The sequence below is a fragment of the Suricata suricatta genome, chromosome 4, assembly GCF_006229205.1.
Source record: "Suricata suricatta isolate VVHF042 chromosome 4, meerkat_22Aug2017_6uvM2_HiC, whole genome shotgun sequence".
NCBI classification, from domain to species: domain Eukaryota; kingdom Metazoa; phylum Chordata; class Mammalia; order Carnivora; family Herpestidae; genus Suricata; species Suricata suricatta.
In genome coordinates this window covers 89,720,369-89,743,626 of record NC_043703.1, presented here as the reverse complement: position 1 = coordinate 89,743,626, position 23,258 = coordinate 89,720,369, and the positions used below count along the sequence as shown (strand labels likewise).

Sequence of the window (23,258 nt, the reverse complement as noted above, 5' to 3'; positions counted from 1 at the left end):
AGGCCCTCAGGCAGCTATTGAAGCAGGACCAAGTAAGGCTGATGACTTAAAAGAGGCTGTGGAGATTAGAGTGTGGACCCCCACATCTGAGTGGGGTGAGGTAGGGAAGGGGCTGGGAACCTGGGAAAACCTTCACATAGGAGGGAGCATTTGAGGAGAGCCTGAAGATGTGGGGAGATGTGGTACTTGAGGCAGGGGGGAACCCCACTAGGAGCAGAGCACCTGAATGGGGAAGCAACGGGTGTGCTTGTGGCCCAGCAAGTGGTCCTGTTGAGCTGGGTGTAAGCTCTGCTGCTCAGTGGGAGGGTGGGGGGGGGGGGGGGGGGGGGGGGGGGGGGGGGGGGGGGGGGGGGGGGGGGGGGGGGGGGTGGGGGGGGGGGAGAGGTTGAGTCATCTGGGTCCTTTGGAAGGTCCTGAAGTCAGGGCAGTAAGTTTGCTGGGAGCGTGGAGCTGTCGGCAGTTTTTTAGCAAGAGTGATGTTACTGGAGGTCCTAACCCACAGAAGCTGAATTGGGAGGTCTCTGGTTTGCTCCTCGCTCAGAGCAGTGCCAAGTAATGCTTTCAACTACTCAGCAGAAGCAAGCAGATCAAGTTTTGGTTATTGTTCTGTCTTTTCACAGGCGCCAAACATAAGCTTCCCTCCTGTGGTCTGAGAATCTTCAGCTGGCCTTGCAGCGCCTTGTGTTTTTTTCTCACATGGATTCTTGGCCAGTTCTCAGGTAGTTAGAGAGGCACTTGGAAGTTTTACTCACCAGCCTCAAAGCTCAGGACACACACCCCTTTCCTTACTTCCAACAAAATTTTCCTCCCACCTCTGCCACTCAGAAGCCCTCGTTGGCAGTAAACAAGCTAATTATGGAGTAAAAGCCTCCTAGGCCAAAGGGAATGAGGAGGCAGAAAGGAAAGCTCTTTATAAAGGAATGGGGGAAGGGACCAGGGACTTTGTTTCCTTTCCCCATAGGTAGATCTCCTGCTGGCTGAGGCAGCCTGCCAGCCTAGGGCTGGGAGCACCTTGGGCACTCCAGCAGGGAGCAAGCCTCAGACGCTTGTCCGCTTGTCCGTCTATTATTTCATGACAGTTGGGGACAGCCTGGAACTGGCTGGGTCAGTGATGGGGGTTGGGGTCAGTAGGAGCAGGCCTGCCAGGTTTAGTCTTAAAAGATGCCCTGGTCAGGGCCAGAGTGGGAGATTGGTACTCTCCCTTTATCAGTTTGACAGAGTGACCCTTAGCATCAGAGCTGAGAAGGACTTGAGTAACATGAGTTGAAGTGGGAGACAGCCTGGTAAGTTGACTTCATTGCAGAGGGACTAAAGGGACATCTGGTGATGATGGCACAGTGTGGGGGGAGCTTTGCAGGTACAAGCCCTAGAACCTGTTTGTCCCAGGTAGCTGAGCCTGAAGAAGAGCAGTGAGAATTTGTGCCCCACCTTCACTCTGCAGCCTCTTGGCCCCGAGGACTTCTCCACGCTGCTTGGTCAGGAACCTGGTTAGGACTCACCAGGGCGGCTTCCTATTCATCACCTCTACGGTCTTTGGGACTGTTGCTGGTGACACACCCTACAAGCACTTTTGCATCGTTCAGCTTGGATCTGAAGCCAACCTGTATGGATTGGCCTGGCTGGGCTTCCCAGCCTCTGGTCAGCAGCGTTTAGCTCTTGTCTGTTGGGAGCTTCCTGAGGCTTGGCAGGACCATTTTTGGACTCCTCTTGTGGGGGGAAAAAAAAAAAGCATTACTTTAGGAAGCTGGGAAAATAGAGCTAAGCATCTTTTGGGCCAGAGCTCTGCTGAGTGGAATTCTCCAGATACACATTTTAGTTCACTGGACCCTACTTAACAGGGGCTGGTGGTCTGATCCTGAACCCCAGCCCTAACTCCTGCCCTTGAGGGGGTGCTGCTAGTCCGTGGAAATGCAGGCACAGCCTACCCCATGCAGCGTGAAGCCTTGGAGATGGGAGTGTGATATGAAGGTCACCCCTAATGGACATACCCTGGGGCTTTGTGGTTCCATAATAACTCATTGTCCCTCTGGGCTGCCCCCAGTATGGCCTTGGTCTGAGGCCCTCTAGAACAAGGGAAATACTTTACGTTTGGGTCTTAAAAGATTTTCCTTTTTTTTTCTTTTAAACTGTGTGTGTGTGTGTGTGTGTGTGTGTGTGTGTGTGTGTCTTTATTGTGAGAGAGAGAGAGAGAGAGACAGAGGGTTAGCATGGGAGGGGCAGAGAGAGAGAGAGAGAGAGAGACACAGAATCTGAAGCAGGCTCTAGGCTTTCAGCTGTCAGCACAGAGCCTGACGTGGGGCTCGAACCCACGGACTGTGAGATCATGACCTGAGCTGAAGTCAGACGCTTAACCGACTGAGCCACCCATGTGCCCCTTAAAAGATTTTCTTTACAAATCTGGTGTTTGGATGACTTCCTTTTTAGCTAACCAAGTGAGCAAGGTTAACTTGGCCAGCATTGTCCGCAGCATCAAAACGAGAGCTGGGTGCCTGCCAAGTGTGGCCACGCTTCTCCCTGAGGGTCTTTCCTTATGTTTCAGTGGCCTCTTCAGCATCTCCTGGTTGGGTGAGGGCCCTGACCTCTGCCTGAGTCTTTCTGCTCTTAGTGTAACCCTCTTTTAAGGTCATTTTATCTCCTCTTTGTCCCCCGGTATTACAAGCTCCATGTGGGTAGGGATCATGCCTTCTAAGTGTTTTCACCACGTAGTACCTGACAATGAAATGGCTCTTTAATAAACATTTGTTAAATGAATGAATGAACGAATGAACACCCAGGGAATGACTATCTGGCAAGCCCTGCTGGCCTTCTTACTGTTCCTGGAAGACACCAGGACACTCCCCCATTAGGGCCTTTGCCCTGGCTGTTCCTTCAGGCTGGAATGTTTTTCCCCAAATGTTGCGTGCTTAACTCTCTTCCCTCCCTCGTGTCTGCTTCAACTTTACCTTCTCAATGAGGCCTTCCTGTTGCTCTGTTTAAAACTATAACCTCCCATCTTCCTTGACCTTCCTGATCTCTGCTATCCTGTGCTAATTTTTCTTGTTTTATAGCACAAATCACTTTCTAACAACTCCCTAATTTATAGATTTATTATGTTACTTATTGTCTGTCTCCTCCTGTTAGAATATAATTTCCAAAGGGCAGAGCTCTTTGTTTTGTTCACTGGTGCATCTCTAGGCCTTAGAATGGTTCTTGGCACATAGTGAGGTCAGATCTCAATAAAAAGCCCCTGAATGAATGAATGATTTGTTAGATTTGAGACAGAATTATCCCTAGTCCATAGGCATTAGAATTTTGAGGAGCTGGATAAGGGATAAAGTAAAATGGGTGTTGTGCTGTTATCCAGGGGACTTGACATTTCTAGTTGCACCAAGACCAGAGGAGGTCCTACAGCAACACATATATTAGTGGTTCATGGACTGAGAAGCAGAATTTGGGGTCTTTTTTAAACAGTATTTATTTATTTTTGAGAGAGCGTGCGCATGTGAGAGCAAGTTGGGGAGGGGCAGAGAGGGAGAAGCAGACTCCAGGCTCTGAGCTGTCAGTACAGAGCCGGATTGTGAGGCTCAGTCCCACCGAGCCATGAGATCATGACCTGAGCGAAAGTTAAATGCTCAACCAACTGAGCGAGATCATGACCTGGGCCAAAGTTAGATGCTCAGCCAACTGAGCCACCCAAGTGCCCGGAGTTTGGGGTTTTGAATATGATGCATGGTTCCCCTTTCCCATGCCTCAGTTTCCCTGAATAAGCAGTTTTTGGCCATCAGGAGTATGCATAGCTTCACTCATTCGCGTGAGGCATGAAGATGCTCCAACACACTTAGAGACGGGCTTGAGTTAAGTGCAGACATGGGGCTGAGCTTCCCTTAGAGACTAAGGTAGGGGGTTACAGCTTCTCAGCTGCTTTGCCTCCCAACTTAAGGCATTTATCACTAGATATTTATTGAACCTCATACTGTCTGTGCAAGACATGGAGCTAGGTGCTGCAGGACCTCAGGAGTAAGACTATCTGGTTGGTTAGAGCTGTAAGGCCACTGAGCTCCTGCCATTTGAACCTTTGGCCTTTGTCTTAAACCGATTGAAACCTCGACTTATACCTCGCCTAGAACTGTTGCAGTGCTGGGTGTTGTGGTTGGCTTTGTCTACAGCTTGAGATCTTAGAACAGAGACTCCCCTGGCTACTCCTGGCACAGCTGCATTTTTCCTTTGCCAAAGATCCCCTCCCAGACCCTGGAGGCAGAGTAATGAATAAACTTTCCCAAGTCACAGACAGAAGCTCCAGCTCCACAAGGAAGCCCACATTTCAGCTTTCTGCTGTCCTTTCCCTCTGTGACATTCCTGCCCCTCTCAGACATTGTGCTCATCTGTAGTCATCTTATCTTTCCTCACCCATTATAACCATCTAGCTCCTTTTAAAGACTTGGGTTTAAAACTCCACCCACCCTGGTCTCGGACCCATGAGAAGATGACTTTGGGCCTATTACTGGCCTTGTAGAAAGTTAGTGGGCTTAAGTACTGCAGAGAAAAAAAAAGCAAGAAATATTTTTGTCAAAAACTCCTCCCATGTTTCCATCTATGCCACATCACACTTCTCCCACGTACTTTTTCCTTCCTGAAAGTCAAGAAGAAACACTGCATAATTTTGCATTTACTTTTGGTTCCTACTGTCTGACACACTTGAAGTATCTTATTTCCCTTCGTTTGCTTGTTTATTTCTTTGTTGTGACAAACACCTAATTTTTTGAGGCCTACTGGCAGACATGGTGCTTGCTGTTAGGAGTCAGAGATGACTAAACAGTCCTGGTGGCAGCACTCAGCAGTCTACCAGAGAGACAGGTAAACGAAGCTGACCGTGCACAGCTCCTGTGGGTGCAGTGGGGCTGAGGAAGGCCTGGGCCTGTGAGGTGCTTCTGAAGTCAGAATAACAGGACGCAGTGATCATTTTGGAGATGTTGGGGTCGGGGCTAGAAGTAGTTGTGAACATCTGAGGTTTCTAGCTGGGGATTCAGGTGGATGATGTCATTTAACAGAAGTGGGGAGAGGAGGAAGCAGAGACAGTTTGGAGGATTGGGAGTGGTGGGAGTGGTAAAGTGATGTGACCCTTTATTGGACTCCTTTGTGCTCACCAGAGCTGCGCACATTTGAACGTGCACCCACACTGCCTGGACATGTTGTTAAAATGCAGAGTTGAACTCAGTGGGTCTGGGGTATGGTCCTAAGAGGCTGTATTTCTTTTCTTTCTTTCTTTCTTTTTTTTTTTTTTTTAATTTTAATGCTCATTTTTGAGAGAGAGAGAGAAACAGCACAAGCAGGGGAGGGGCAAAGAGAGAGGGAGACACAGAATCTGAAGCAGGTTCTAGGCTCTGAGCTGCCAGCGCAGAGCCTGATGCGGGGTTTGAACTCACGAACTGTGAGATCATGACCTGAACTGAAGTCAGACGCTTAACTGACTGAGCCACCCAGGCACCCCAGGAAGCGCTATTTCTGACAGGCTCTCAGTTGATGGCCACTTTGCTGGTCTGGGACTACCCAGAGCAGCGTGAGGATGTGGTCCATCCAGGCAAGGGTACAGGTGCAAGTGCCCAGGTGGGGGCACTTGGGAGGGAGGCCAGGACCAGGGATAAAAGCTTAGAAGTTATCTGACAGCAGGCAGAACATGCAAAGTATATAAGAGCTTGGTCAAAGTGACTCCCTGGAGAGATGAAAAAGAGCCAGGCAGGCGTGGTTTGGGGAGCCTCCTGGGGAAGCCAGATAGGGTGACAGCCAAGCATAGACTGTGGGGATGGGACAGTTAGGTCATATGGTGTTGGGAGAGGACAGTCTCAAGAGAAGAGAGCTGGGGCGTCTGGGTGGCTTTGTCAGTTAAGCGTCTGACTCTTGATTTCGGCTCAGGTCATGATCTCGCAGTCATGACATGGAGCCCTGAGTCGGGCTCTGCACTGACAGCATGGAGCCTGTTTGGGATTCTCTCTCTCTCCCTCTCTCTCTCCCTTTACCTTTCCCAGCTTGTGCTCTCTTTCTCTCAAAATAAGTAAACATTAAAAAGAAATAAAAGAGTGGAGAGCAAAGTCAGCTAGCTACGCACCTGGTCTCTCACAGCTCCACCTGAAAACAATCTCCAGCTGAGCTGGTGATTTGATCTTGAGAAGCTGCCAGGGAGCAAGTGTATCTGAGACGGTGCAGGAGCTGCCTGTTAGGGCAGCGGTGCCAGCAGGGCAGCTGACAAAACACTGGCCAGGCTCCTCCTCACTTTCTCTTTGGTGAGGTGCTTGTGGGCATGGAGCATGGCCACCGGGGACAGGGTGGTACGGTGCTGGCCCACAGGCAGCCGCACACCTCCCCCTCACTGGCACCCCGCAGCCTGGAGGCCAGCTTCCACTGAGGAGGCAGGACCGAGGGCCACTTCATCAGCCTCCTCTTGATACATCACTTCCTAAAGCTCTTCCCTCTGTGCTGGAAGGCACTGCCTTTTGTCTAAGCCCTAATAACAGCTTAGACGGTACCGGGATGATACTCGTGTTTACTTTTCAAGAGTCTTATTATTTTCACGTAGAAAGCCCAGTCCCAGAGTTTCCCTGAACACCTCTGGTCAGGACAGGGGGTATTGAACAGATGTTTAAATAGATGAGTGCAGGAGGCACCTGAGTGGCTCAGTCAGTTAAGCATCCAGCTCCAGCTCTGGTCATGATCTCACGGTTCGTGGGTTTGAGCCCCGCTACGGGCTCTGTGCTGATAGCTCAGAGCCTGGAACTTGCTTTGGATTCTACGTCTCCCTCTCTCTGCCTGTCACCCATTCATGCTCTGTCTGTCTCTCAAAAATAAATTAAAAATGGTAAAATAAATAAATAAATAGATGAGTGCACAGAAACACACAGCCACAGGACCCTGTCCTACAGGAGAACTGGCAAGGAGCAGGGCCAGAAGTCTGGGAAGGCATTCCAAAGGAGGTGGCATTCTAGCTGGATCCTCAAGGGTGAATAGATGTGACTTTTTTCGACTTCTGTGCCTCTTGTTCTCGGAGAGTTTGGACAAAACCACAGAATAAGAAATGAGTTTATTTGTCATTGATGCCAACTTAGGGTAAAATTGCTTCTGCAAACTGTGATTGCTTCTTAGCCCTTTTCCGTGGATGTGAGAGTTAGGGAAGTTCCCAGTGTGCCAGTGACGGGGATGGGGCGGAGCCGTGGGGAGCTGTCACTGCCATTAGCTGCAACCGCCTGCTCCCCTGCTCTGAGCCGCTGTCCGTTACAGCTGACCCGTGACGTTATAGCTGACCCGTGACGAGGTGCTCGCCCATGCTGTCCCTCAGGTTACCCCTGGTGTCACACCTGAGTGTGCCAAGACATCCTGTCGTAAAAGTCTTCATGGCTACCTAAAGGACTCCTAGCCTATTTCATAAACTGGAGTCTGGACTCCTTAGTCTATTCCTGTTTCATTTTTTTATGTGACTTTTCTTTTCACTAGTGGTTATTATAAACCAGAGACATTTCATTTTCAGAACTTTAGGAAACACACAAAAACCTAAACTGAACAACCCACGAACCTGTGATCTGGAGAGAACTACTTTTAATATTTTGATTTGTTATACTAACCTTTTTAGAAATTTACTCAAAATGTCACAAGCAGCAAGATCAAAACAATTTTCTTTTCCTTTTGTGTGTGTGAGGGGGCGTGGGGGGCTGAAACTTTACTTGCCCCAAAACCCATCCTTCCTGCCAAAAACCGTTTTCATTTTTATAGCCATGTAAAATTTCCCATTAGCTGCTCGTAAGTATTTTCACATTGAACCCATTGTCTACGTACAATTTTGTGCCCTGCTTTTTGGAACCCAGTTTAGATTGGTTCTTCAGATTGCTCCTCCTGTAAGACATGGAATCCCTTTTTATCCCCCGGATTCTTGGGAGGAGCATCTTGGAGGATTTCCACAGACTGAGAGCTGGGCAGCACTGTGTGGTTGACAAAAAGGTGAGCCTAGAGGGCTGGGGTGTGCAGCTGCCAGCTTGGGGGGGGGGGGCGGTGTGTGTGTGTGTGTGTGTGTGTGTGTGTGTGTGTGTGTTTAGCTACCAGCCTGTTGTGCTGGGGGTTAAACCTGGTGCTGCTGGAGCGTTCCCCAGAGGTTATAGTCCGTGTTGCTTCCATGCTGCAGGGCTGATTTACTGTGAGCTGGGCAGGCTTCTTGAAAGACTGGTTTCCCCAGGCTCTCTGGAACACCTGGTCGCCAGCCAGCAGGCAGCCAGGAGCCCTGGTTGGAAGGAGGCTCCATGCCCCCCATCCCAGTCAGGCTTACTCCCACACACCCTCCTTCCTCCCCCTACCGGATACACACAGGACAGGCTCATGACGCGCGCGCACACACACCCACCCCTCTGCCCCCACATGGGCATGCTTAAACACACACCCCCTTAACACAGGGCAGATTCACCCACCCCTCCAACAGGCTCTCACACACATACACATACACATGAATGCACACATGCTCTGTCACCTGGAATCCAGTTTTTTTTGTTGTTGTTTTAAGTTTATTTATTTATTTTGAAAGAGAGAGAGAAATCCCAAGCAAGCTTCCATTACTCCTCCAAGCAGACTCTCACACACATGCACATACACATGTATGCACACATGCACAGTCACCTTGAGTTATGCTTTTTTTTTTTAAGTTTATTTATTTTGAGAGAGAGAGAGAGAAATTCCAAGCAGGCTCTGCATGCTCAGCAAAGAGCCTGATACAGGGCTCGAACTCATGAACCGTGAGATCATACCCTGAGCAGAAATCAAGAGTCAGATGATTAATAGGTTGAGCCACCCAGGTGCCTGTGGAGTCCTGCTTTAAAGTTAATTCATCTAGGGGCGCTTGGGTGGTTCAGTCGGTTAAGCATTCCTCTTCGGCTCACGTCACGCTCTCATGGTCAGTGAGTTCCAGCCCCACGTGCCCCAGGTTGGGCTCTGTGCTGACAGCTCAGAGCCTGGAGCCTGCTTTGGATTTTGTGTCTCCCTCTCTCTCTGCACTTTGCCCACTCACGCTCTGTCTCTCCAGAGATAAACTTTAAAAATTTTTTAAATTAGTTCATCTCACATCACACTCTCCTAAGAGTAAGTTGGTTTTTTTTTTTAAGGATTTTTTATTTTTTATTTAAGAAATTTTTTTTAGAGAGTGAATGTGAACAGGGAGAGGGGCAGAGGGAGACAGAATCCCAAGCAGGTTTCATGCTCGGCATAGAGTCCCATGTGGGGCTCGATCCCATGAGGATCATAACCTGAGCCAAAATGAGGAGTCCGATGCTCAACCAACTGAGTCACCCATACCCAACATGGAGCTCAAATTCACAATCCCAAGATTGAGTCACATGCAGTACCAGCTAAGCCAGCCAGGCACCCCGCTAAGAATAAGTTTAAAAAGTGAGTAAATTTGGGGCACCTGGGTGGCTCAGTTGGTTAAGCGTCTGACCTCAGCTCAGGGCATGATCTCATGGTTCATGAGTTCGAGCCCCACATCGGGCTCTGGGCTGACAGCTTGGAACCTGGAGCCTGCTTCAGATTCTCAGTCTCCCTCTCATGCTCTGTCTCGTTCTCTCTCTCTCAAAAAGAAAGAAACATTAAAAAAAAATAAAAAGTGAGTAAATCTTATAGAGGGGGGTGTATTTCATGAAGGGCTGGTAAATAGTGATGGACCCTTGGTCTCAGAAGTTTCTCTCTGGTTGCTGGTGGTTTGGTTGTCCATGTTAATGATAGTATCCAGCTCAGAGGGTTGTGGTGAGGACTGAATGAGGTAAGGCATGCAAAGTGCTTAGCTCAGTGCCTGGCACCATTGTCCTCATGCAATAAATGTTAGCTATTTTAAAAATTATTGTTATTAGTATCCAAAGGTGCCCCAGTTGGTGCTGACCCTACTTTGGGCCACGTGCTTCTCATATACTGGCTCAGGTGGCAGACTGCCCCACTGTCCTGGTGTGGTATCTTTCTTGGAATCCTGAATACATTGAGGTCAAAAGAGCCCACTATCTAATTACATTCTAATTCAGATACCGTCTTATCTGGCCCTTCGTGGATATCTTAAGGGTTACAGAAGCCAGAGCTTAACTGACTGAGCCCCCAGGCGCCCTCCCCCCTCAACCATATCATGTCCTGAGTCAAAGTCAGATGCTTAACTGACTGAGTAGAAGCCAGAGCTTAAGGAAAAAAATATATGGAAGAGAAACTTCAAACAGGGGAGGTTCTCCTCATTTACTGAATTACTTGTTTCCCTAAAGTTGGAGAAAGTTAAGCCTGCCATCCTGATTGTCAGCACATTGGCGTTCCGACTGCAGGAGTATAATCCAAGAATCCAGGAAGCCAGGCAGGGCAAGGGGCAGGGCCACATTTCCCAGTCACACCTCTACTTGGCTTGTTTTGTGTCAGTATTCACCTGTTGCCTGCTCCTTCCCTGGTGTCCCAGTTAGGGAGAGAAGAGGTTATGCTAGAAAAGTGGCAGAGAGTAGAGGGGTATCTAGGAGAGCAGAGACTCCCCATGAAGCCCAGTCTCCCCAGAAATGTCCCAGACCCAGAGCTCTGGAAAAAGGTAAGTAGGAGCAGAGAGCAGAAAGAAGGAAGAAATGCCTTCATTAATGGTTAACCTTTATTAAATACTGACTAATCCTCCAAATGCTATAGATGGGAACTGAAGCCCAGAGAGGCTAAGGATCTTTTCCAGACTGTGTGACAACTGACTGGCAACTCCAGCTGTTCCCCTCCGGAGGCCAAGCTCTTAACTAACCCCTGTTCACTTTTCAAGTAAGATCATGGGTATTCAGAAAGAGATGAGAAGATTGGGATATTCCAGTAATTCCAGGCTGGAAAATTTACTGTCAGTTCTAGATTAAAAAAAAAAAATTCTGTCCTTTTTAAATGTTTGTTTATTTTCAAGGGGGGCGTGGAGAGGGGCAAAACGAGATGGGGGTAGAGGATCTGAGGCAGGTGCTGTGCTGACAGCAGAGAGCCCAATGCAAGTCTCGAACCCATGAACCGTGAGTTCATGACCTGAGCTGAAATCAGACACTTAACCAACTGAGCCACCCAGGCACCCTGTTCTAGACCTTTTTTTTTTTTTAAATGTTTTATTTATTTTTGATAGAGAGAGACAGAGCATGAGACGGGGAGGGGCAGAGAGCGAGAAGGAGACACAGAACTGGAAGCAGGCTCCAGGCTCTGAGCTAGCTGTCAGCACAGAGCCTGATGCGGGGCTCGAACCCACGAACGTGAGATCTGACCTGAGCCGAAGTCGGAGGCTTAACCGACTGAGCCACCCAGGCGCCCCGACTTTTTTTTTTTAATCAAGATACAGTTGGGGCACCTGGGTGGCACAGTTGGTTAAGGGTCTGACTTTGGCTCAGATCATGATCTCATGGCTCATGAGTTAAAGCCCCTCATCAGACTCTGTGCTGACAGCTCAAAGCCTGGAGCCTGCTTCGGATTCTGTGTCTCCCTGGCTGTCTGTCCCTCCCCTGCTCACACTGTGTGTGTGTGTGTGTGTCTCTCTCTCTCTCAAAAATGAATAAACATTAAATTTCTCTTTTAAAAAGTTGAGATATAGTTGACATATAACATTATGTTAGTTTCAGGTGTACGGCATAATGATTCCATATTTTTATAAATGTTTGCCACAGTTAGTCTAGTTAACTATATCCCTTACTTTCCACACAGAGATAAAAAAATTTCTTTCTCTCATCCCAAGAGACGAGAACTTTTAAGATCTACTCTCTTGGCAAATTTCAAATATATGATGTAGTATTGTTAACTATAATCCTCATGCTGGAAATTACATCCCTAGAACTTATTTATCTTGTAACTGGAAGTTTGTACCTTTTGACCACCTTCCCCCATTTTGCTCACCTTCCACCTCCTGCCTCTGGCAGCTACCTAGATAATGTTTTAAAGTAAACTTTTCCTTGAAGCAAAGTACATAAATCATAAATGTACAATTTGATACCTTTCCACGAAGGAACATCCCTGTGTACCTGCCCCTGAGCTCAGAAAATAGAACATTATCAACACCTTAGAAAACTCCTGCCATGTATCCTTCCAGTCGCTGCCCCTGACCCCCCAACCGTGATAGTTTCATTCTTTCTTTTTCTGAACCTTTATAAGTGAGTCATCCAGTATGTGTCTTTTGTGTCTGGCTCCTTCTGCTCAACATAAAGGTTATGAGTTTCATCCATGTTGTATGTAGCTATAGTTCATTTCTTTTTATTGCTATATATAAATTCTACAATAGAAACATACCATGATATTGATAGATATTTGAGTTGTTTCCAATTTGGAACTATTTAAATAAGGCCACTAATGGGCGCCTGGGTGGCTCATTTGGTTAAGCGTCTGATTTTGGTTCCGGTCACGACCTGATCTCATGGTTTATAGGTTTGATACCCACCTTGGGCTCTGTCCTGACAGCTCAGAGCCTGGAGCCTGCTTTGGATTCTGTGTCTCTCTCTCTCTGCCCCTCCCCTGCTTGTACTCTGTCTCTCATAAACATTAAAAAATTTTTTTAAATAAGGCCACTAAAAGTGTTTTTGTGTTTGTCTTTTGGTGATGTTATGTAGACATTTCTGTTGGGAATATACCTAAGTGTGGAATTGCTAGGACATAGTATAGGCACAGATAAGATACTTTTCCAGAGTGTTCTTTGCTCTTAGAAGTTTATACTCCTGTCCCAACTCTGGTATTGTCAACTAGGTAGGTGGCTGGCTGGTAGTATTTCATTGTGATTTTATGATCCATTTCTCTAGTGACTGATGATGTTGAACACATTTTCATATGCTAATAAACATATGGGTTAGTGCTTTTCATGTCCTGTTTAAGATTCTTTGCCTGTACACAAGTTATGATGTCCTGTGTTATTTTCTAGAAGCTATAACGTTTGCTTTTTACATTTAGATCTGTAATCCTTCTGGAATTTGTTTTTGTTTTTGAAGTGTTATAGTTTGATTCTTTTTTTAAATCTGTATGGATTAGCTAGCTGGTCCAGTACCACTATTGGAAAAACTGTCCTTTCCCCACTGAGCTGTGGTATATGTGTGGGTCAGTCCCTGGACTCTCATATTCCATTGGTTTCTTTGTCTTTCCTTGTTCAATACTACACTGATGTAATTGCAGTAGTTTTCTAATATGTTTTGATATTTGGTAATAATTATCCTGTTCTGTGTTCTTCTTTAGGATTATCTTGACTATTCTTTAGCCTTTTTCCTGAGAATTTAGTGGAATTGCATTGAATCTATAGATCAGCTTGAAGACTTGACATCTTTATAATGATGAATCTTCCAGTCCATAAACGTGGTTACCCCTCCATTCGTTTATAGCCTAGTGATTTCTTTCAGTAATATTTTGTCATTTTCTTTGTTGAAGTCTTATACATCTTTTCTTAGATGTATTCCTAAGTATTTGGTGATGTTGAATGGTGTCTTTAAAATTGTGTTTTCTTAAATGTTTGTTGCAAATTGTTCCACCTGGGGTGCACTGTAGTTCAATTCTGATGACCACTTGGAGTTAGCATTAGACCCCGCCTCCACACCTCCCTCACACCATCCACACACTGCAGATGCCAATCATACTTCAGCCCTTCATAAGTAGGGCTCCCCCCCATCCTCCTGACTGGCTATAAATTTAGGGTTCCCATGACTACCCCCCATCACATTTGATGATTCACTAGAATGACTCTAGAATTCAGGGAAATGCTACACTTATAATTACAGTTTTATTTTAAAGGATACACCTAGAGCGAGGTCTGGAACAGGAACAGGCTTGGATGCAGAGCTTCCATTGCCCTGGCCCCATTGAGTTAGGGGGTGTCACCCTCCGGGCACGTCAATGTGTTTTATAACCGAGAAACTCCACTGAGCTTTGGAGTTCAGAGAGGTGTTTTTTTTCCCCCTCTCCCACCCTCTCTAGGGGCGTGGCCCAGAGATTTTATCAGGATTTCGTTACCTGGGCATGATTGATTAAGTTACTGGCCACATGATTGGACTCAAATCTCTAGCCTGCTGCCTTCCCTGGAAGGCTGGATACCTGAAAGTTCTGACCCTCTAATGCTCGGTTTTACTGGTCACCAGCCCTGCCTGAAGCTATCTAGGGGCCCACCTGGAGTTGTTCATCAGAATAACAAAGCCACTTCTATTACTCAGGAAATTCCAAGAGTTTTTGAATCTCACTTCCGGAAGCCAGATTCCAAGACTAGATATACGTCTATTTATTTTTGAGAGAGAGAGAGAGAGAGAGAGAGAGATCATACATGTGCCCATGAGCAGGGGAGGGGCAGAGAGAGAGAGAGCGTGAGAGAGAATCCCAAGCAGGCGCCACACTGTCAGCACTGAGCTGGTCACAGGGCTCAAACCTACAAACTGTGAGGTCGTGATCTGAGCCAAAGTCAGAAGCTCGACTGACTGGGCCACCCAGGAGCCCCCAGATGTATTCTTTATAATATAACACAAGTATGGATAATTTTTTTGGCCTCCCTAAATTCATTAATCCTAATAGTTTATTTTAGGTTCTTTTGGATTGTTTGTACATATAATTATGTTGCCTGTGAATCATGACAATTTTATTTGCTTCTTGCTAAACATTATACATTTTATACCTTGTTCTTGCTTAATTTCATTGGCTAGGACATCTAGGACTGTGTTGAACTAGTGACAGGGACATTCTTGCCTCATTCTAGGTCTCGGGGGAAAACTTATCATTAGGTATGATTTTGCTGTAGTTCTTTGGTAGATTTCCTCTCTCAGACCAAAAAGGTTTCCTCCTTTTTCTAGTTTGCTAAGAGTTTTTATAATAAATGGATGCTGAATTTTATCAAGGGCTTTTTAAATATCTGTTGAGATGATTGCATGATTTATCTCCTTTATTCTGAATTACACTGATTGATTTTTGAATGTTCACTCATAAACATTTATTGCATAATGAGAGTAAACCTCACTTAGTCATGATGTATGATCCTTTCCACACATCACTGGCTTTGATTTGCCAATATCTTTATTTAGACTTTTGGCATCTGTGTTCATGAGAGGGCAAGGTCTACAACGTTTTTTTCTCAGCCGTAAAGAAGCAACCAGGGAAGAAAACGTTACAGATTATTTCAGACATCTCTGTTAGGGTTTTTATTTTTGTTTTGTGGCAGGGAAAAGAATTGTTTGGTAATTAAGTCCTTTTCCTTCCTCTAACTGATGGTCTGGTCTGGGTGAGCAAGTTTGAACATACCAAGTATTATTACTGCCCTCTTCCTCCCTCTTTCCTGCTTTTACTTGTAACAGTATGAGCCCCACATCAAATGTTGCTGCAGTTTTTCTCCTGCAGGTTTTGATGTGAGGTCTAGGGTGATTTTTATAGTTTGTAAACATTCCGACACAGTACCAGCAAGGGCTCACCAAGGGGGGAAAAATGCTTTTTCTTTTTTTGTGTGGAGGGGATAGGATTACTAGGCTAGTTAAGTAGAAAGCTAGCCCTAGGTTCAAGGGCATTGGCCAGTCAACTAAGCATTTAACAGAATTTCCTATATTTTCATGACTCACATGGGACATGTGGGCTCATTAATAATAGTCCATCTTTTAGATTGATTGGACCATAGGTTATTAGCTGGTTGCACAGGGCCAAAGAACGGGTGCCTCACAAGGCAGTAAGCAAACTGAGTCCATAAGCAGTTGAGGAGAGGTGTGATAAAGAAGGGGCTCCTCCTGGGTGGGGGGCTGGCGTGGGAAGCTAAATGGCCGGGAGCCGGGATAACAGGGGACAAGGCCAGAGGTGCTCCTAAGAAGAAAGGACTGCTGGAAAAGGGGAAGTAGTTTGCTCTAAAGGTCCAAAGTTGAAAAGAGGCTGGTGTTGCCGCCAGATGGCTGGGGACCCCCAAGGCCCCTCCTGATCACTCGCCCTTGCCCTTTCCACACTCAGGGAGGTGTTGTCAGATGGTCCAGCATCTTCTCTCCACTTCATTTCCTTCTGCTGCACAAAATAGCTCTAGTTCTGTGTATTCCTCCTGGCCTTCTGAAGTGTCCCTGGCCGTGACCCCCAGGAGAGGTTGCTATATCTCCAAGACAAAGAGATCAGCATTAGATCTGACCTCACTCCTCAGGTAACTAAGAAAGTTAAAAGAAAACCAACAAAAACCTATCTTTTGACCCAGTGATTATCCTTCTAGAAATCTGAGGGAGACAGAGAGTTAACCAAATATATTTATTGCAAGGATTTTCATAATGGCAAAAAAAAAAAGGAGGGGGAAGGAAGGGAGGGCACAATTTAAGAGCCCAGTGGGTATTGGGATTATGTACACGTGCGTACAATGAAATAATATGCAGCCTCTGTATTTTTAAAAATACTTTTACAACATGGGAAAACACAAAGAATGTGAAATATTTACAAATTATTTAATTTTATTTAGGAAGTATTTCATTTTAAAAGACCAAAGAAAATACTGTTAACTCAGTTGATACTCAGTCTTTGGAAGGCAGGATTATAAGTGATCATAATGTCCTTCTTTGCAATTTTGTTACCAGTATCAAAAAAGTATGTTACTTTATACACATATATAATTATACACTATATATTACATATATACACATACATGTAAATTAGGTATAAAAATCATTATAAGAAAATTGGGGAAATTAGAACATTTGATTACATATTGAGGTGTGGTGTTGTGTTCTATTGTGTTCTGCTTTTTAAAAGAGTATCTTTTAGAGATACTAACTGAAATGCATGTAACATTTATAGATGTTTACAGATAAAATCTGAGATTTGCTTCAAAATAAGCCAGTGAAGTGGGTAGGAGGAGAGAAGAAACAAGATTGGCCAGAGTAGTTGGAGTTGTTAATTGTTTAGGTTAGGTGACGGGCCCTGAGGGTGTAATTATATTATTTCCTGTAGTTTTGTAGATATCTGATATTTTCCATCACACAGGTTAACAAATTAGAGACTGGCTAAATGAAAAATCTAAAGCATGAAGACTTGTCACAGGACCACTCTTACTGTCTACTGACATCCACTTGTCAACATCTTAACCCCTGGGTGCTTGGGTTAAAAGGAGAAGGCTATTGGGGCACCTGGGTGGCTCAGTTGGTTAAGCGTCCAACTTCGGCTCAGGTCACGATCTCACGGTTCCTGTGTTTGAGCCCTGTATGTCTGGCTCTGTGTTGGGCTCTGTGCTGACAGCTCAGAGCCTGGAGCCTGCTTCAGATTCTGGTCTCTCTCTCTCTCTGCCCCTCCCCTGCCCCCCCCACCTAAACATTAAAAAAATTTTTTTTTTAATTAAAAAAAAAAAAGAAGGCTACTTAGAGAAGCCCCATTTCTGAATCTCACCTTGCTTTACAAACTCTCTCACAGGGTCATCCTAGACAGGACTTCCCTGAGCCTCAGTTTCCTCCCGTGAGTAGTAGGAGATGTGGGAGGGAGAGTGCCTGAGAACATGCTCACCCCCACTGCTCCATAGCTGGGGGGAGGTGGACCCTCAGATAGGGGACACCCGAGTATCTACTATCAGAAGGGGCAACTCAGGTCTGGTCATCTTTACAAGGCTATAAAGGAGCTCTTCAAATGTTTTTGTTCGTGCCACCCTATTAGAAAACAGTTTTTTAGGGGCGCCTGGGTGGCTCAGTCATTAAGCATCCAACATGAAGACTTTGGCTCGGGTCATGATTTCTTGGTTCCTGAGTTCAAACCACGCATCAGGCTCTGTGCTGACAGCTCAAAACCTGGAGTCTGCTTTGGATTCTCTGTCTCTCTGACCCTCCTCTGCTTCCATTCTCTCTTTTTCTCTCTCAAAAGTAAATAAACATTTAAAAAACAGTTTCTTAAAAATATTTATTTTGAGAGAGAGAGAGAGAGAGAGCAAGAGCTAGCAAGTAAGGGAGGGGCAGAGAGAGAGGAAGAGAGAATCCCCTTGACACTAGTCTCAAACTCATGAACTGTGAGTTCATGCCCTGAGCTGAAATTAAGAGTCGGATGCTTAGGTCGCCTAGATCGCTCAGTTGGTTGAGTATCTGACTTCTGCTCAGGTTGTGATCTCACAGTTCTTGGGTTTGAGCCTCGCATCAGGCTCCAGCTCGGAGCCTAGAGCCTGTTTTGGGTTCTGTGTCTCCTCCTCTCTGCCCCTTGCCTTCTCTCTCTCTCTCTCTCTCAAAGATGATTAAACAGTAAAAAAAAAAAAGAGTTGGATGCTTAACTGACTGAGCCACCCAGGCGCCCCTAGAAAAAAGTTTTTAAAAATATGTACTTCTATTCAAACAAAAATTGTATACATGTACTGTTTTACTAATACATATATTATAAAACAGACACACAAAGCATTTAAAGATGAAATAAGTATTATTTTGAAATGTTTTTATTGTTTTAAATGTACAAAGTTAAATTTAAAATTAAATAATATTTTTAAATGTTTCCACTTCATGTTATCTGTAGCACATACCTTATGTATTTTCTCATGGCACAAAGTACCCTCAACCTCGGATTCATTATTACGGACAGTGGCTCTAAGTCTGTGTTTCAATTAGTTTTCTTGACGGTTTTGAATTATTTTGGCCATCCACTCCTCAACTCCCCCGGCATTGGTATTCCCCCTGCTGACTGACAAAGGGCTGGCAGAGGGAGGAGAGGGCCAGCTCTGACCTTCGTAGGTGCCCTGCTTGCTTCATTCACGTTCCCTTCACTCTGGCATTTCCTTGCATGAGTCTCGTTAAGCAACTGTCCACTGAGTGCGCTGTTGATTGAGTGTGGCTGGGGCCTCCTTCCCGTGGGGGCTGGCTGCATGCGCACCTGCTTGGCCCGCTATCAGTCTGTGAATTAACGAAAGCCAAAGTTGCTCATTTATTTTGGGTTACAAGTCAATGTGAATGGAAAGGGGGATGAATATGCCTTTTGGAGACCCCGTTCTAGAAAGTCCCAGATGGGCTGTGGCACTCTTCTGAGTGTGTGTTCAGTGTCTGGCTGTGTTGTTGTCTTGCTCAGGATGGCTAGGCAAGTCTCCTGGTAAGTCTCTAGAAAGGCTTTTCTGGGGGCGCCTGGGTGGCTCAGTCGGTTAAGCGTCCGGCTTCAGCTCAGGTCATGATCTCATGGTTTGTGGGTTCAAGCTCTGCATTAGGCTCTGTGCTGACAGCTCAGAGCCTGGAGCCTGCTTCAGATTCTGTATCTCCCTCTCTCTCTCTCTGACCCTCCCCTGCCCACACTTTCTCTCTCTGTCTCTCAAAAATAAAAAACAGGGGCGCCTGGGTGGCTCAGTCGGTTAAGTGTCCGGCTATGGCTCAGGTCATGATCTCACGATTGTGGGTCCGAGCCCCGTGTCAGGCTCTGTGTTGTCAGCTAGCTCAGAGCCTGGAGCTGGCTTCAGATTCTGTGTCTCCCTCTTTTTCTGACCGTCCCCTGCTTGCGCTGTCTCTCTCTGTCTCTCAAAAATAAATAAAAAAGCATAAATAAAATAAAATAAAAAACAAAAAAAAAAAAGAAAGGCTTTTCTGTTTTGGCAAGAGAGCCACTGTGTCTGCATTTCCATTTCTCTTTTCCATGTGGCTGTAATGTCACTTTTCCTTTTTTTTATTTCCTTCTTCACTTAGTTTTTTCCTTTTTGTCTTGCCCTCCATTTTCCATTTCCTCTTAAAAACAACCAGCTATACTAGTTGTATTTATTGAATGGCTTCCTTATTGGGCACCAGGCACTTAGGAATGAATCAAGAAGGACCAGGTATAACTCTTGCTGGCAAGATTGGAAACTGGGAGCCCTACCAGGGAAGGCAGTGTGGAGATTTTGGTCACATCTGCCAGGGCACGAGCCTCGGTCCTAGTGGCCCCACAGCTGCTGGTGTATCGGGATTTCACATGCGTGGAACAGTGGAGTACAGGGGTTTGCATGGCAGCCTTGTTCATGGTAAAAGAAATTGCAAATAATTGTGGGTCCATCAGCAGAAGATAGAGCCAAATCCACCCCGGTGTCCACCAGTGGAGCACTCAGGGATGCGAAGGGAGCTCTGGACTCCAGTGACATCGCTGAGTATAAAACCCAAGGTGCAGAAAGATGTGCATTGTGTTTGTAATTGAAATGTAAAACTAAAGCAATATATTTATTGTAGAAACTTTTAGAAAGGAGGAAAATGACTCGGAGATGAAAGACCCCCTTATCAAAAACTTGGTCTGTCTTCTTCTAGTAAGCAGCAATGAACCAACTATATTGCTGTCTCCCTCCCCTCAGTGTGAGGCATCATTCGTATCCTTTCTGATTATAAATGTAAAAATGAGTAACACATGGTGAATTTGAAATGCATTAAGCTAAAGCAAAAGAAGGCAGTGTAGTTCCCATATTTTCTTGTTTTGTAACTTTTTGCTTTATGCAAATGGTGAACCACTGTCTCTTTAAACAAATCTCTGCATCAGCTTAATTTTTAGTGGGTGCAGTACTGTGTCTTAAACCACCCTGGATGGACCCTCCTGGGCACAACTTGCACACTGGCATGGGTTTTTCCTTGTATTAAGGTCTTTACTAGAAGTGGTACCTATGGCTGAGGCCAGGGTCTTACACATTCTCCATTTTGACACGTGCTGCCAAATCCTGAAGAAAAAACAATGTCATTGTTCTCTCCAGTACTGCACTGTGTTAGTCTCTGTGGTCTTACAGTATATTTTATTTATTTATAAAAAATGTTTAAAGATGACTTATTTCCAAAGAGACATTTATTTCCAGACAGAGCATGCAAGCAGGGGAAGGGCAGAGAAGGGGAATCCCAAGCAGGCTCTGCACTGGAGCCCAATAGGGGACTGGAACCCATGAACCGTGAGATCATGACCCGAGCTGAAGTCAAGAGTCAATCACTTGAGGGGCGGCTGGGTGGCTCAGTGGGTTAAGCGTCCGGCTTCAGCTCAGGTCATGATCTTGCAGTTTGTGGGTTCAAGCTCCGCATCAGGTTCTATGCTGACAGCTCAGAGCCTGGAGCCTGCTTCAGATTCTGTTTCCTCTCTCTGCCCCTCCCCTGCTCACACTCTGTCTCCCTGTCTCTCAAAACTGAATAAACGTTAAAGAGAAAAATTTTTTAAAAGTCAGACGCTTAGGACACTTAACTGCTTAACCAACTGAGCCACCCAGGTGCCCTAATAAATTTTAATTTATATTAAAATTAAGGATCTCCTCAGTGTTCTTTTAAGTTGCTTATTGATTAAACAACTTACTCCCTGCTCCTCCCCAGTCTGGCCCTTCTGCTTAGGAAACTTATGGAAGCTTCTTTTTGTGTGTGGCTCTTATCCCCTGATTGCTGAGGGTGCCCATGGGGAGGGCTGTGCAAGGGTCTGTCTCTGGCTGCTGTGCTCCTCTGCTTCCTCCAGCATGCCTGCCCCGCCTATCTCTTCTTGCTGGGATGGGCTGCCCCTCCTGCTGGTTGAGATCAGCACTATTAATAGTCAGCTTAATCCTGCCCAAGGCCTGGGCAGAGGGAGGAAGTAGGTGGGGGGTTCCCAGGAAATCAGGGTGCTCTATTGCCTGCAAGTGCAGAGACCCATGGCCTGTGGCGGCATGTCTTCTGGCATCCAGGCCAGTACCTCTCCTCAAGGAGGGGGCCTGAGAGCTCAGAGCCTGTGCTGGGAGTCTGGGAGGGCAGGACGTGGGGGACCTTGCTTGCTGGGGGACCAGCCAGGAAGATGCCCAGGACACTGTCGTGGGTGGTTGGAATCCCACGTCTGATCTGGGGCCTCTCGATATTCCACAGGGGAAAAGACAGCAGGAGCTGGTGAGTAGGGCACTCTCAGGGCCTTTGTGGACTTTGAAACCCAGCACCTAGTAATGTGTTTTTCTTATGGTCTGTGAGAGATGATAAAATTTTTTATGGGGGAGGAGGATATAGCAGTTTGCTAAACTAGGCAGTGCGGAAGGTGGAGCTGGGCTTTCTGGGGCCCCTGCAGACCAACCTGTATGTATCCAGCAAAGCGTTTGGGGTCTGCTGTGTTCAGGCATGAGGTGAGAAGGCACGGGGACTGCATAGACAGCCGTACAAGTGCTAGTGAAGGGAGAGGGAGCACTGGGGCCGGACTGGGCAGTGAATGCTAATGGTCTCTTAGCTGAGCCAAGAGTGGTAAAGAGGAAGGGTTGGGGAGGGATTCAGGTAGGTTCTGGGGCCTCTCACTCCTTGCCCCTGTTCCAGGTGGGAGAGGGCAGGTTAAAGAGGCCTCACTGTGGTTCAGTGACCTAGCTGAACAAAGGTCGACAAAGGGCGGAGTGGGTGAGCTTGATGGCCCAGGTGTGTGGGCAGGAGCTTCAAGGTGCCTCCTTCCTCACAGCCAGGTTGCTTTGCTAGCAGTACTTGAATTTATTAAAAAAAAATTTTTTTTTAATGTTTATTTTTGAGAGAGACAGAGCATGAGTGGGGGAAGGGCAGAGAGCGAGGGAGAGAGTCTGAAGCAGGCTCCAGGCTCTGAGCTGTCAGCACAGAGCCCAGTGCAGGGCTCGAATTCATGGACCATAAGATCATGACCTGAGCCAAAGTCAGCCACCTACCCAACTGAGCTACCCAGGCGCCCTTAGCCGTGCTTGCATTTAAAAGGAAGTCCCAAGTCCCCCAGGGTTAGGGAGGTGGGGAGCAGTATGAAAGTCTTTTTCAAAGTTACTTTAATGAATATCTTTCTGATTATAAAATTCACGCCATTAACTGTGGAAAGGTTGGATTTTCTATTCAGAAAAGTATAAAAAAGAAAAGCCATCCTGAACCTTCTGTACTTTTAGGTTGCATAATATGAAACTGTCATTTTTTTTTTGGTCAAAAATAGTCAAATTTCAACAATTTCACGTGGATCAGCCAAATATGAGTGTTTTGCTGTATTTCTTCAGTCTTATTTTCTTTTAATAAGGACTACTTTGAAAACTGGGGGATTCTCAGCTTTGGGGTAGATGTATTATTTAAATTTTCCTGTTTCAATTCTCCCCCCAGCCACCCCCAAAATCCAATTATCCAGTTGAATGGACACTAATAATAAAAGGGGTAACTCATTAAAGTAAAAATTCTGTATTAGATTTAAATTTCATAGAATGAGGATCATAAATACAAGTCATAAGTTGGCTCTTTTATTTTAAAAGGTAAACTAAAAGTGATTTTTGAATTACAGAGACTTACTTAATTACTGAAATTCAAAATAATTCTTCTCTAGCCTCTATCTCTTTACCCCTTCTGATTGATTACATTTTTTTCTCCTAAGGAACATCCGTGTGAACTGAGTCATTTATTCCCCGATACCCATTGAACACTAACTGTGTGCCACTCACTGTTCTGAGTTCAGGA

General features: G+C 45.9%; 1 protein-coding gene across 1 annotated transcript in view; it reads left to right on the top strand.

The window, feature by feature from the left end:
* CNNM4 (cyclin and CBS domain divalent metal cation transport mediator 4) overlaps positions 1–23,258 on the top strand; it is a gene marked incomplete at its 5' end in the record, with an annotated part of 40,580 nt that overhangs the window by 2,051 nt on the left and 15,271 nt on the right. The window lies entirely within an intron of this gene.